This window comes from Bubalus bubalis, chromosome 2 (genome assembly GCF_019923935.1).
Source record: "Bubalus bubalis isolate 160015118507 breed Murrah chromosome 2, NDDB_SH_1, whole genome shotgun sequence".
Lineage (NCBI taxonomy): Eukaryota > Metazoa > Chordata > Mammalia > Artiodactyla > Bovidae > Bubalus > Bubalus bubalis.
This window is the reverse complement of record NC_059158.1, coordinates 2,845,062-2,860,745: the sequence shown is the minus strand read 5'-3', so window position 1 is coordinate 2,860,745 and position 15,684 is coordinate 2,845,062. Positions and strand designations below refer to the sequence as shown.

Here is a 15,684-nt window from a genome sequence, read left to right as displayed (position 1 = left end):
CTGGTACATTTTGAGGGACAGCTGTTAGTTCCAGCTGAAGGTGCCATGAAGTCTGCATTTTCGGATCCTCCCATTTGAATGGGAAATGGCGTTTTTCATGTTGACTCACCCTGTTTTAAACACCTGCTCTGGGCTGGCCAAACCCTTTGGCAGCATCTGATTTTGACCTGTGGATCCTCCAGGGTTCCAGGTTGTGCTCTTGTCTGCACTGGCTGTGAACCCCTCAAAGGCCAGAGCCCGCGGTACAAGGCGGTACCCAAGGTCGCCCATCACACCACACACACACGTCACACTGGGTTCCGTAGCGCCCCTCCTTCAGATACTGCGACCTTGACGCAGTGGTTGCAGAGCCTCTGGCTGAGAGTGTGGGTCCTTCTCAGTGAACAGAAGGCCGCCTTCCTCCGCCTCGGCCAGCGGTGCGTGGCCGCACCCAGGGCAAGAGCTCAGTGTGCGATGCTCGTGACCCCAGTCGGCGAGGAGCACACCGGGCTGGGTAAAACTGAAGGGGGAGGGTTGGCTTGTGTTTCATATCCTCAGCTCTTCTCAATATTTGTTAGAATTTAAACTTGTCCCAAGCATGTCTGTTTGAAATAGGGGCAGGAGAAATACATGTATGTTTATGTATATAGTTCAGGTTAGTATTTGGGACCTTATAATGACTAATTATCACTGTAATGACAAATTTTAAAGTGTAGGAAAAGAGACCAGGAAAAGGGTTCAGGCTCTCAGGCTGAAGGTCTGTCTCTCTCCTGCCGCCCTTGAAGCAGTATCATTGGCTGAGTTTCTAGCTGACCCGCTCGCCCGAGAAGCGGTGGCCTGGGGCCCTGGCCACACGGTGTGAAGCACAGACCACCTTCATTCCCGTGGTTGTGACTCGGGTTTGTGGTAGCCGTCCTGTGCAGGCCAAGCCTCTCGGGTTCTTTCAGTTATCCCCTCTGGGGGAGCCAGGCACAGGAGAGACGGATATCCGCCCCCTGTTAGTGACAGTAATTGATTTTGAAGGGGATGCTGCCCTTAGTGCCTTGGCCGGGGCCCTGGAGTGGGTGAGACTGGTTGTTGTCTCTTGATGGTGGTAAAATTTTAATGGTTGATTTCAATATGCTGTAGAGCTTTCCTTCTTCCCCGTAAAGATGGTGAGGTCTAAACACAGGCAGCTGCTTGTGGGAGACTCTATTTCTCCTTTGGCCTCCCTTTTACAAAAGAGAGAGAGAGAAGCATAGAAATCAGAGCGACTCTCCTCTGGAAAACCTTGTGTCTGACAGTAGAGCTCTGGAGAGGCAGGGCGTCGGGCATCCTGGGTCCCAGTTCTCCCCTTACAGACCCCGGCGGTGGTCATGCGGCCTCCTCTTCAGACCCCCTCGCGCCCCCGCCTTGGCTCAGGTCCTTCCATCTGTAGTTTCTGTATCGGTTGACTGGCCTCCTTACCTCAGGGAACCCGGGCCTGCCGGGATCTGCCCACCACCCCTGGGACAGCTTCCTGCTAAAAGCAGCTCTGGAAGCAGACTGTTGGGTTTTGAGAGCTAGTTCCTTGCTTTACGATCTGCCTCTTCACCAGATGGATTTCTCTTTGGCATATGTACTTAAATGTGAGCCCTGCACTCAGAAAAACTGACCATGGAAGGTGACTAGCCCACAGTAAGCACTCAGTAAAAAGTAAATTTATAAATTAAAAAAGCTTAAAATAGCCATGGGTTTTCCAGTAGTCATGTACAGATGTGAGAGTTGGACCACAAAGAAGGCTGAGTGCCAAAGAATTGATGCTTTCAAATCAAGGTGCTGGACAAGGCTCTTGAGAGTCCCTTGGACTGCAAGGAGATCCAACAAGTCCATCCTAAAGGAAATCAACCCTGAATATTCATTGGCAGGACTGATGCTGAAGCTCCAATACTTTGACCACCTAATGTGAAGAGCCAGCTCCCTGGAAAAGACCCTGATGCTGAGAAAGATTAAAGGGAGGAGGAGAAAGGGGACAACAGAGGATGAGATGGTTGGATAGCATCACCGACTCTATGGACATGAGTTTGAGTGAACTCCGGGAGATGGTGAAGGACAAGCAAGCCTGGCGTGCTGCACTCCATGGGGTCACAAAGAATTGGACATGACTTAGCAACTAAACAACAACAAAATATGATATATAATTGAAGGAAAGGGTTATAGTTACTAAGATCACTTGTAACTCTCAAGTCCAGCGTCCATGATGCAGCTGGCTGTTCGTGTTCTATGACTGATTCAGACCTGTGGTGCCTCAGCCCTCCCTGTCTGCTTACCCAGTGGTGCTGCCGCAGAGGTGGGAACCCTGGGCCGGCTCGGGGCCATCTCAGAGGCCCTTGCAGAAGGTTCCATCTCTCTGAGCAATGCCTAGGAGAGCGTAGCTCCACGAAGAGCATGTGGCAGTGTTGGTACTTCTAACCGCTGTGCCATATTAAAAAAACATGTAGCGGCACAAATCACCAGGAATCTCATTACGTCTCTGGCAAATGCATATTGAGAGAAAGGACAGATGGTTGAAAACAGCCATAAAACGTTCCATTACATGTCTGTGCACACCATTAGGCAGTAGTTAGAGGTGTTATTAATGGGTCAGACTCACTTGGGGAGTCATGTGTCTGTAATGCACATTAAAACAATGATGCTTCTGGTGTTTTTAATGTAATCAGGTCCAAAGACAAACATGTCTTCCCGTGTAATTAGAAACCAGATTTATGGACAGTGGAGGAGCTGCTGTGTGGGCGGCTCCAGTCACCTGGGAGGGGAGCGCGTGATCTAACACCGAGGAGGGCGGGTAACGGGGCTGCAGCCCGGGAGCTCACAGCAGCAGCGCACGCTGCGTCAGCCATAGGTTCCGGGGAGACGGGGAAGAGGGCCAAGTCTTATTTCTGAAGACCCTCAAAAGCCCATTAAAAAAAAAATCAGTAACTAACCAATTTGTGAACTATGAATAAGTAATTTGAGCCTTGCGGCCGGCCTCAGCGTGTCCTTGAGAATTAACACAGACGTCAGCATTTGGACTTTGTGAGCACGAGAGTGATTGTGGTGTGTACTCCTTGTCTGAGTGACGATCTCAGCGTATCTGTGAGACGACGGGGAGCCTTTTAGGCCAGGTGCAGCCCTGCGGTGTGGTCCCCACCCTGCAGAGCGGGACGAGCAGCCCTGCGGGTCCAAATGTCAGCATCCCGGGGTGATCAGTGCTTGGGGAGCGAGGCTTCCTTAGGGCACCCCACACTGAGCAACAGGAGGGGGCCATGGAATGGATCCTGCCTCAGAGCAAAGGACTAGAGGGTAGGCAGGGCTGGGATCCCTGCTCTGGGGGTCCGGGCCTCCTCTGGCTCCCCGTGTCTGCCCGTGCCCTCCCTTGGCACTTCCTTTCTCTGTGCGCTCTGAACTTGCTGCCCTTCAGACCGCTCCTGCCCGCAGGGCCAGCCCGAGCGTCAGCCTGCTTTCCCAGAACGTGGGGGCGCCTGGAGGTGTAGCACGTTTTCACCTGTCACCTTTTCCACCTGCGGCCAACCTGTGGCTTCCAGGTGGGCCTGCACTCACACAGTCGATGGGTCGCCAGAGCCCCTCGGGGAGTGGGCAGGTGCAACTTTCCTGTAGTATGAGACCTGGAGCTGCTGGTGCTGGTGGAGGTCCTGGCTGGGGAGTCCTCACAGAACATCTGAGGGCTCCGTCCCAGGGGCGTGGTGCTTTGTGTGTCCTGGACTCGAGGCTGATCACGTCTCAGTAAGTTTCCCCCCATGGTCCCGTAAGGAAAGGACCTCTCCTCTCTGGTGACACAGCAGAGTAAGGGTGGGATCATAAATGAAGAATGAGAGTGGGATCCACTGGACTCACAAGCAACTGTGAACATTTACTCATTTGAGACAACTTTAATTACTCATGCAAATATATGTGAGATTGAATCCAGAAGTCAAATATATTCAGTTATCAAAAACAAACAAAAGAATACCCCAACAAAGACAAGCCCAGGACCAGATGGCTTCTCTGGTGAATTTTACCCTGCCCTTTAAAAGAAAGGTATTAAAAGAAGAATTAATGCCAATCCTTCTCAAACTCTTCCCAAAATTTGAAGAAGACAGACACTCCCAAGTTCATTTTACAAGACCAATGTTACTCTGATACCAAAGCCAGATGAAGATATTGGTTCATCAGACAAATATCCATGGTGAACGTGAATGTGAAAATTCTCGTTAAAATGCTAGCAAACCAAATTCAGCAGCACATTAAAAGGATCATTCACCGTGATCAAGTGGAATCTTTTTCAAGGATGCAAGGATGGTTCACCATATGCAAGCCAATCAGTGTGATACCTCACATTACTATTAACAGAAAGAAAAAAAATCATGTCAAGAAACAGAAAAAGCATTTAACAAAACTCAGCATCTGTTGTTGATAAAAGTTGAACAGATTAGGCATAGAAATAACATACTTCAGCATGATAAGACACGTGATAAGCCCGCTGTGAACACCACACTCAGTGGAGAAGGTTTGAAATCTTTTCCTTTAAGATCAGGAGCAAGTGAAGGGTGCCCACTCGCACCGTTCTTTTCAACCCAGCAGTAGAAACCCCCACCAGTACAATCACAACAACACTTTGCCCCTAAACTTCTCAGCACGTCTCCTAAGAACACCTGGGCTTCCCAGGTGGCTCAGATGGTAAAGAATCTGCCTGCAGCGCCGGAGACTGGGGTTGGATCCCTGGGTCTGGAAGGTCTCCTGGAGAAGGGAATGGCAACCCACTCCAGTATGCTTGCCTGGAAAATCCCATGGACGGAGGAGCCTGGTAGGCTACAGCCCATGGGGTAGCAAAGAGTCAGACACGACTGAGCAACTTCACTTTCTTAAGAACGTGCACGTTCTCCACCGTAGGCACAGTGCCAGCGTCACACCTGAGACAGTTATCAACGCGGCGACGGTACCCGCTGGTGTGACACGCAGCCCAGCACCACGCTGCGCCAACCCCTCCCTCCCCTCCCGTTCAGCACCCAGAGCGCCCTCTGCCCCTCCCCAGCTTCCTGCGGTCTTCATGAGGCCGAGCCAACCGTCTTGGACGGTGTCCTGAGCTCTTCACCCTCCTGCTGAGGTCCAGGGAAGCATGTCCGTCAGGAAGGCTGTGTGCTGGCTGCCCGCCTGCCCGCCTGTGGGGCGGGGCCCACACCGCGTGCTTGTCCCGCTCTCAGGGTCGCTGAGGCTCGTCATCTGAGACCCTTCTTCCTGTGGTGAGGCCCAGGAGGTGGCTTCCGGTCTTCCAGCCCCTTTGGATCCTGAGGACCCTGCCTGAGGTCGCCTGCATCAGCGGTTGCACAGGCGCTCTCTGGATGACCTGGCCCTCCCTCTCCTCCCCTCGCTTTCTGAGCATCACCGCAGACTCTGATTCTTTTGCACTCACGGCACCGTGGCGTGACTACCGCGTCCTGGGCGCTCACAGGGCCCCACCCCTGTCGGCGGGAGCCCTCTCTGGCCAGGCGCTCCCCCCAGTGATGGGTGCCTGCTGCTCTCTGGGCATGGCCTTGCTCTCGGACATGGGAACACGGCACAGTTATTAACACCTGTTATTTTTTATCCATGGCTCTGTCTTATCAGGAGGGCCAGCTATTTCTGAAAAGCAAACAAAAACTATATGTTCCATTCATAGCTAAAAATAAAAAATGCAGTGCATTTCTCCAGCAATGGATGTCTGGATCAAAGCCCAGCAACTAATAACCCAAATAAACAGGCCCTTCCTCTCGGGGAAGAGTAGGCCATTAAGAAACCTCTGACTCAGCATTGCTAGCATGTGACAAGCATCTTCCAGGACAGCAGAGAAAGGCGGGTGAGGTGTGCGCATAACTCGGGATACAGGACGCTCACCAACGATGCTCTGGTAAGATCCACTTCGTGCCCAGCGCCGTGCAGGTGGATATCAGAGGACAGGAGACCCGATGGAAAGGAGAGTCAAGCCAGCACCGGGCAGTGGCCTTCTAGTGTGAGAGGAATAAACGGAGGAGGGGAGCGCAGGGTGAGGCGAGCCTCGCACCGACAGCTGTGTGTGTGTGTGTCTGTGTGTGTGTGTGTTGCTGCAGGCCTGGCGCAGACCCTCCTAACACAGCGATCTGGTTGTCTCAGGGTGGGGGGTGCAGAGGGACAAGTGAGGAGGAAATTCAAGAAGCTCTGAAGGTCAGACCAGCACTTGCGTCACCCGCGCCTCAGTCTGGTCGGGTTGATGAGCCAGCGTGCATCCTGATGGGCCATTTCTGGGGAAAGAGAAGTTTTTCTCTCCCTTCCTCGGTCTGTCCTATAACCTGGAACACAGCGGGCAAGCAAGAGAGCCCACTTGCTCCACCAGCCCGGGTCAGCAGAGGTGAGAGAACCCCTTGGAGGGAAATGAGGAGCAGCTGTGCGATTGTTCTGAAACTGAACAGGGTTCAGCTTGAAAACTGACCCAGAAAACCACCACACGGCTTTTGAAACAACCATTTCCTGCCTCAGTGCCACACGGTTGAGTCACAAGACGATTCCCCTGGGTAACTTCCATGCTTTTTAGTGAAGCCTTTAAGCATTTAATATGGTTTGAGAAGTTTTTCCACAGACAGCTTTCAGCACCATCACAAACCGCTGTGCAGTGATGGGGTTGTGTTGTTTTCTTTTAAAATCCTTGTTTATTTGTTTGTTTAGTATGTTAGCAAAGCTGAACAAAATATTCTTTAGGTTGCTCTTTCATAGCACTTGATATTACAGCCTATGAGAATTTGTTTTCTTCCATGATATAAAGATTGCTGTTATTTTTATTGAAACTTGAATTATAATTTTATTATCATTTCATAATTAAAAAAAAAAACTTGAATTTGTCCATCTAGCCTTTCAGCTCACTGCCTTTGTTAACAATTTCAGCCTTTTCCATAATTCTCAGTTGCATTTTAAATTTTCATTTAGTGGGTTATAGAAATGTGAGCCTCAATCACAGTAGCATATTTAATAGCATATTTTCTGGGTATAATAGATAAAAAGGAACCAAGCTAGCACTTGTTGCCAGTTTTGGGGAGATTTTGTTACGTCATACCTAAAAATGAATGTCCCGGGACTCAGTCCTTGGATCCACCGGTTAGTATTGACACTAAAGGAAAACAAATTAGGGCAGCCGGACGTTAGCACAGCTGATCTGCATCATGACAGCTAAGGGCTCCTCGCCGGTGCTGTTCACTCTTGGTGACGTGACCTCGTCTCTTCATAAAATAAACATGGACGTACGCTTGTGGTCTAGCAGAGCTCGTGACGAATCACTGGAGTGGTCGTGTGAACGGGAAGTGGTGGTGCCTCATTCTTTTTATTTCTCCATTTTTACATCCAAAATAAAGGGAAAGAAAGTGCTTCTGACTGGATGCTTATGGAGTTCGGCATGATTAAATGCCCAGGGAGTTCCCTGGTGGCCTAGCGGTTAGGATTCCAGGCTTTCGGTGACGTGGCCTGGGTTCAGTAAAGATTCACGACACAGCCAAAAAAAAAAAGAAGAAAGATAAAAATGCCCCCAAAGTACTGCATTTAGACTGATTTCCACATCTGAAAGCTTCTGTGGAGCAACCACTGTAGGACGCCTGGAACTACCAGTGCTGTGGGTCAGCTGAGCCTCAGCGTCAAGAATAAAGAACTCCCTCTAGATTGTTCATGCAAATGCTCTGGGAGTGGGAGGGGGAAATATTCAAAAGGAGATAATTTTTGTTGAAACACGTGTGTGTATGTAGACAGTGCCATATCATGGGAGTACAGCTCGGTGTATTTTTGTCCGCTGTGTATGCCTTCTCAGCTGTGTCCAATTCTGTGTGACCCCGTGGACTGTAGCCCGCCAGGCTCCTCTGTCCATGGGATTCTCCAGGCAGGAACACTGGAATGGGTTGCCACGCCCTCCTCCAGGGGATCTTCCCGACCCAGGGATCAAATCCACGTCTCTTGCGTCTCCTGCATTGGCAGGCAGACTCTTTTACCACTGCACCACCTGGGAAGACCCAGGTTTATCTACGGAAGATGTCTTAACTCAGAGCCCAGGTCAATAAAAGGAATCTTAGCAGAGGCCCTTCGTGCCCCTGCCGTCACCCTTCCCCACCAGGATCACCTGTACCCCGCCTCGTCACGTGGAGTGGCTTTCCTGCTTCTTCACCTTCCGTAATGGACTCCAGCTAGTCTTGCCAGCATTGCTTGAGATCTGTTCATACTGTTGCATTCCGGTGTGCATGGCTCCTCCTCCAGGCTTTTTTTTTTTTTAATCACTTGTGAAGGCACCACAAAATGTGTCTCATTTCTACTGCTGGTGGGCATGTGGGCCATTTCCAGGGCTGTTTTGAGACGCTTGTCTGTAGGCGCATGGCAGTGCAGGGGTGGAGCTGCCAGCTGGCTGGTGTGAGTGTGTGCAGCTGTAGAAGGTGCTGCCAGCACCCACAGCGATGCACCAGACTGCGTCCGTCCCTCAGCAATGCACATTCCACTGGTGTTTCTCTACAGTACTTGGTGTTTTTGTGTGTGTGTTTTTTTTTTTTTTTTTTTTTTCATTTTAACCATTCTAGTGGCTATGGAAACTTTCATTTTAATTTCTCTACTGACTCGTGAAGGTGAGGACCTTTATGTGTATTGGTCCATGAGGGACATTTCATGTTTACAGATGGAATACCCAATGGTATAAAGCTGTTGGTGTTCTTCAAATTCATATATAGAAGTGATACATTCCCAATCATATTACTAGCAGTATTTTTTTTTTTTTGTAGAAACTGAGATAGTCATTTAAAAATTCACATGGAAATCCAAAGGACCAGAGAAAGCTAATGCATACATAAAGAAAAAGAATGGGGATATTTCCACTACCCACGTAAAACCTCTTCTGAAGCTCTGTTAGTTGAGGTAGTTTGGCACTGGTACACGGCTAGGCTAACTGATCAGTGGAGCAGAGTCTAGGAGGAGACCCACCAACAGACAGCCACCAGACTTTGAGCAGAGATGTGTAGCTGCAGAGCGCTGGCCTTTTTGGTCAACAGTGTCCAGTCTGTGCATAGCTGTTTGGAGGGTCGAGTGTCTTGACCTCTTCCCCATTCATGCATAAAAGTGGATTGTAGATATAAGTGGGAAAGGAAAAAACAAGTTTTAGAGCCATTAAAGAACAAGATTCAACTGAGTAAATTTTGGAGATCGTACTTCCTTTTTTGAACAACTCCTGAATCAGGCAGCATTCCGTGTAGACGAGAGGAGGAGCTCTGAGGAGCTGCGCAGAATGAGGGGCTGGCCCAGGCCAGGCTGGGGCCTAGGAGCAGAAATGTGGTCACAGGGTCCCTCTCCTTAGGGGCCACGGGCTTGCCCATGAGCTAATGACTGCTGATCAGGTGATTCCTGATGGGCTGGTTCAAGATTCCATTTCTGGGAGAGGCAAAAACTGTGATTAAGTCTCAGTTTGGTGACCTGTGGCTTGGTACAGTCAACTCCATATGGGGTCTGTCATCTTGTTTTCAACAGAGGAAAACAAAACATCTGCATTCCTTCGAAACAGGCAAAGATTTCTTAAACAGGACACAAAAAATGTGAGCCGTTAAAGAAAAGGAAAAAAAAAGACATTGGGCTGTACTAAAATCGTGGCATCAAGAGCAACAACAAGAGAATAAAAGAGCAGAATGGGAAAAGGGTCTGAAAAGAGAATACCTAAAGGACTGGAACCAGCTTTTAAAAATGGGTGCAAAATGTGAACATTCACTTCACAAAAGGTGGGGTCCAGGGGCAGGCTGATGTGGAGGGGTCCCCCTTTTGGGAGGGGGTTCTCTGTACTTTCAATAGGAGTGTGTATGCCACTCACATTCAGACACCTCTTCAGTACCGACAGCCCGAGGCGGTTCACCTATGGAGCCCAGTGCCGGGTGTGGTTACGGCAGCCCACGGTGCCCTCTGACCATTACTGTTTTGGGCGCATGGTGTTTGATGCCACGGGCATGGAAGCAGGCAGGATTAAAGGATGCAACAGCAGGAGACTCCAGATGGCTTCACGCTTACTTATAACCCTGAAGAGAAATTATCTTTTCCATTAGCATGAAATGTGAGCAAACAGATGCCCCCTGCCGCCTGCTCCCCAGCTCTAACTCACCCTGCTGCGCACGCACGCGCACACACACGCACGTGCGCACACCAGGCTCACTGCTGCCGGTCACTCGCATCATCTTTAGGGAAACAACGGAAGGACACATCAGTGCAGGATAGATGGAGTGAGGAGGCGTGCCGTGTGCTCTGCTTGGAAATGTTTGAAGTTACGATTTAACGGTTGTTTTTTTAGGTAAACGCAGTAGGGTGCGACCTTGACACAGGACTTCTGCTCTAATTCACACTGCCGAGGTAGAATCTATGGACTCGTGACCCCTGGGTTCCGTGCAGCCTGGCCCCCAGGAGGCCCAGGACCCCGCTGGGTACGCTGACATGCTGCCCAGCCCGGGGTCCCTGCGGCCCTGAGTCCGGGCACACTTAGCCTGAAGCTTCTGGACTCTGTTTGGGCTTGACCGGGGAGGAGTGGGGGGGGGCCCTTGTTCTTCCAGCAGCTCCTCTCCAGGGGGATGTGGCCCAGAGAATGACGGGTGCTCGCAGACTTCCTGTCCAGCAGGATTCTCTCCCTTCCTAAGGGCTGGCCCGGCAGAGAGGCTCCGGGCCAAGACGTCTCCTGAGTCCGCGCATCCCTCTGTCCTCTGTCCTGCCCGTCCCCGTCACACAGATGCAGTCGTGACCGTCACCCGGGCGGGTCAGCGCCGGGACAGCACCCAGCCCGTCAGCGTCTCCCTGTGAGACAGCGCTGGTGCTGGCTGTGCTGACGTCTCAACTCCACCGTGGACACCACCCTCGAATGGGGGCATCGCCTGGACTTGCACATAATTCATGCAGCTTTTGTAACTGCTCCTCTCAGTTATTGATATCTTATTTGCTTTCCTCTTCAGTAACCAAAACTAATTGATGTGCTGGACTCTAATATTTTATATTACATGGCTTTAACTGATTTCAAAAGTTATTCCAAATGCTGACCATAAGGCTATTTTTATACTTATCTACTAAGCTGTTTGAAAGTGAAAGTCTTCAGGGTCGTGTGCGACTCTGTGCAGTTCAACCCCACGGACTGTGGCCCGCCAGGCTCCTCTGTCGATGGGGATTCTCCAGGGGGTCTTCCTGACCCAGGGATCAAACTGGAGTCTCCTGCATTGCAGGAGGATTCTTTACTGTCTGAGCCACCAGGGAAGCCTAGATGGTTCAGTGGGTAAAGAATCCGCCTGCAGTGCAGGAAACACAGGAGACGTGGGTTCAGCTCCTGAGTCGGAAAGACCGCCTGGAGAAGGAAATGGCAACCCACTCCAGGATTCTTACCTGGAGAATCCCCATGGACAGAGGAGCCTGGTGGGGCCACAGACCACAGGGTCACATGAGTCGGACACAACCGGAGGGACTGAGCACAGTAAGCTATTGAAGGTTGTTAGTGCTGGGGGAGGAGAGTCAGACACTCCTGAGCTCACACACACACACACAAATACACACATGTGCATACATGTGTACGTACAGATGGATAGATGGATAAACAGATACAAAGTAAAAGCTTTGGGGGAGTAGGGACTGCTTTTCCTTCCTTCTCTGAGTCTTGCCCAGGAATAAATGGAGTGGGGCACGCTCTGTGTTACTGATGACTTGGGATTCAGGGCAGCTCCCCTCTTCAGGGACCCGCACCCCTTTCCACCAGGAGCCATGGCAACGGCGGGGCCCCCAGTCCGGCCCCTCTCACCAGCGGCTTTGCTTATGAGCCTGATTTAAATCCAGCCGTGACCCTACTCTGCTCAGGCACCGTTAAGCTGGAGAGAGGCCTTCAGTTTTAAATAAGAACAAACAAAACCTTGTCTCCTGAAGAAAAGTGGGAACAGCCTCCTGTGGCATTTCTTTAAATGGATTAATATGTTGATCTTGGGGCAAACAGGAGCTATCCCTCATGGTTTCATGATTAAGCCAGGTGAAATGAAAAGCAAATCTCACTGCTAAACACCGCCTCTGGGAATTTAGCTGTGTTATTTCTATTTTACAGTAACCTGCAGGATTTCTTCTTTTTAGTTAAAGCAGACTCTTGTAAATATAAAATCTCAATATTCTTAAAAAAAACCTGTAGACACCATTTACTTGCTTCCTGTTTGCAGAGCTCCCACCAAGAACACTTAATAATGTTAACTGGCTGTGAGTGTCTAATCGTGTGAGAAATTGTTGCTGTGTCTGTACTTTCGCGAGTGAAGGAAGCGGCAGCCTGAGCCTGGTAATAAAGCACCGATTATCAGAGCTCTGCGTCTTAGTCCTCAGCAGATACCTGAGTCCTTGTTCCCTTAAATGTTTGTTTTTAAAGGGAAATTATCAGTCATAAAAGGGTAACTTTTGCCATATTAGTTTATTCTTGAAGATTCATGGGAAGATGCTTTTCCATATTGCAGGCTTTCATTCAATATCTATTTATAAGTGAGGGAATATCCATATGATTTTAAGAGCATGCGAGAATGCTTTCTCTGTTTTGTAAAGGTTGGAAACCTCTGAACCTACAACTCTGTGCTGTTTATCTGAGTATAAGCGGAGAGCTCTAGAAGGTGGACTGGGCATTACTTTACTGTTACTCATCAGGCGGAATTCAAAATGCAGGAAAGGTGCTTTTTTTTCTTTCTCTGGAAAAGGTGGAATCAGGCTGGGCGGGAGGCGCTGGCTGTAACACCTCCGTGGTGCGCCCGGTGGCAGGAGGCCCCTGCCGCTGAGCTGGCTGTGTGGGGACGCACAGGCACCCCCGGCAGGCCTGAGTGCTCTTCCCAAGGGGCCCGAGATGTCTCCCTGCGTGGAGCCCTTCCTGTCTGCAGGAAACAGATGGGACGAGGTGCCGTGGCGTGGAGTGGACGGGGGCGGTGGGGGTTTATTCTGAGGACACCCGGGGAGACGACACCTCTGGGCCACGAGCGCCCACCGGTCCCCTTCGTACCTCCTCGCTGCCCGCCGTGTGTTCTTTCTGCTGCCCCGAGGCTCACTGGAGTCCCTATTCAAACAGTCGCTCGGATCTCTTCCATTCGGACGTCCCGTCCTTACGGGCAGAGTCCCTGCCCCTTGCCCCACAGAGGCCTGGGGTTCCGGCCGCTCCCCAGGTGCCCCACTGCTCCAGGGCCTCGCCAGCCTCGGCAGAGATGGGGTTGGGGCCTCATCCTGAGAGGACAGCCTTCCCCTTCAGAGCTAGTGGCCGCGCACCTGGTATCTTGGACCCGAGAAGGGTTATTCGTTGTCTGCCTTCACCTCCTGTTTTGGCAGACACTGCCCAAGACAGATGATAGTGCTACAGAGCTCAGTGTTGAGTGACCGAGGTTGTAACCCGCACGGTCACCTGCAGAGAGCATCTGACCTGCCTAGCCTGCCTCCAGAGACCTCTGAGACCTTGCCCTCGGCCCCGTCCTCTGAGCCACGGAGCCCACTGGGGCTTGTTCCTCAGGGGGCGTGTGATGGGCCTGGAGCGCAGCCAGCCTGAGGGCCGCACCAGATCCAGGACCCCTGCTCACTGCTCTCCAGCCTTCTAAGTGCCCCCCCCCCCACGCAAACCTAGACGGCATATTAAAAACCAGTGACATCACTTCGCCAACAAGGTCCATATAGTCCAAGCTGTGGTTTTTCCAGTAGACCTGTATGGATATGAGAATTGAACTATAAAGAAGGCTGAGCGCCAAAAATTAATGCTTTCGAATCGTAGTGCGGGAGAAGACTCTTGAGAGTCCCTCGGACAGCAAGGAGATCAAACCAGTCGATCTTAAAGGAAGGCAACCCTGAATATTCATTGGAAGGACTGATGCTGAAGCTCCAATACTTTGGCCACCTGATGCGAAGAGCCAACTTACTGGAAAAGACCCTGATGCTGGGAAAGATTGAGGGCAGAAGGAGAAGTGGGCAACAGAGAATGAGATGGTTAGATGGCATCATCAACTCAATGGACATGAGTTTGAGCAAACTCCAGGAGACAGTGAAGGATAGGGAAGCCTTGCTTGCTGCAGTCCACAGGGTTGCAAAGAGTCGAAGACACAGCTGCGCGACTGAACAAGGCAGGCACTACCATTATAACCTGGGAGTGGCTGGGGGAGGCTTACTCACCATTCACTACTGAGAAACAGCCCTAACACTGAACAGCAGGTAATGGCAGAGCCAGAATTAGAATCCCCATTTCCTGGAAGGTTGTAAGACATCCTGGTGTAAGATCACTAAGTGACAGATGTGTGCGTGGCTTCCCCCCGCCCCAAACACAGACACACCTGTGTAGACTCAGCTGTTGAAAAATGACAGAATTTATCAGCATCGATCATTTGTTCTGTGTGTGTGTGTTCCTGGTAGCTGAGAAATTAAAAGCCTCGTGAAGACAGAGTCCGAAAACCTGTCGTGTGTTTCTCCAGTGTTATCAGCAATCGGTCTAGCGGCAGGCAGTGCAGGGTCCTCTGATTCTGATGGGAAAAAGCTTTCTGGATCCCTCTTGTTCCTTCCAGCCATCCTCTGAGAGTGACATTGTAAACATTCCCGGCCCTGGGGTGACGGGACCTGCACTGTGAAGCCCCTCGCCGGACACTCGGTATGCAGTTCGGGTTGTTACTGCAGTTGTGAATCAGATTTTTCAGCCTGTAGAGTGAGGTGCTGGAGTTGTTCTCTGATGTTTCCTGTACGTGCCACATGGTCTCAGGTCCTCCACTCAACTCTCTCTAAGCCACCCCCTTTGTAACCTCCCTTCCCATCCCAGCCAGGGCTCTGGGACTAGGGAGGCAGGTGTCAGAATGTATTAAAATCCTCCCTTATCTACCCGCCGTCTGCAGGCGTTGTATGACATCTAACTCCGTTCAATTGCACTTCTGTGTTAACCTAATAGGCTAATGTTTTATGAACTTGTGAGATTGAACATGTGGAGTGTGATCAGGATTTCTGATACTTGATGGGGGTGTGGACATTCAGCAGAAGCCACTGAAGACTTTCAGACGGACAGTGATTCAAATTAGTGGCTCAAAGACTTAGACTATCTCATTTACAGGATTTTTTTCCACTGATTATTCTATGACTTAGGCAAAAATTCAGCACACCATTTATGATCACATTTATCAGGTAATCTTCTATGTAGAATTTAAGGAAGAGCCAGTGATTTAGAATCAGAGTGTTTCCTGTGATCGTATAGAGGGTGTTTTCAGGCTTAATTGCTGCAGTTAAGTGTTTTCATCTGGGATATTCTACTTCTGAGGAGCAAGCTCTCTGTTATCTCTTTTGGAGTTATCAGGGTTTTTCTTTTGTGTCTTTTTGTATGTCTTTTTAACCAAAGAAGATACAGTGGGATGTGCTTTTTTTATATAATAGATTAGAAGGAGGAAGGTTATTAAAAACCAGCTCCACTCCCTCATTTAGTCCGGCACGCCTGGCGCTGCGGTGCTTACTACAGGTGCGTCGTCGGATTACGAGTTGTTCATTTCCTGTGGGTGGTTCCCCGAGCAGCGTCGGTCATTTCCGGTGGGTGCTTCCCCGAGCAGCGTCGGTCATTTCCGGTGGGTGCTTCCCCGAGCAGCGTCGGTCATTTCCGGTGGACGGTTCCCCGAGCAGCGTCGGTCATTTCCGGTGGATGCTTCCCCGAGCAGCGTCGGTCATTTCCGGTGGATGCTTCCCCGAGCAGCGTCGGTCATTTCCGGTGGA

At 50.5% G+C, this 15,684-nt stretch overlaps 1 protein-coding gene across 4 annotated transcripts in view; it reads left to right on the top strand.

The window, feature by feature from the left end:
* The window catches only part of LYRM4 (LYR motif containing 4), an 88,686-nt gene that overhangs the window by 55,951 nt on the left and 17,051 nt on the right, over positions 1-15,684 (top strand). The gene's annotated exons all lie outside the window — the stretch shown is intronic.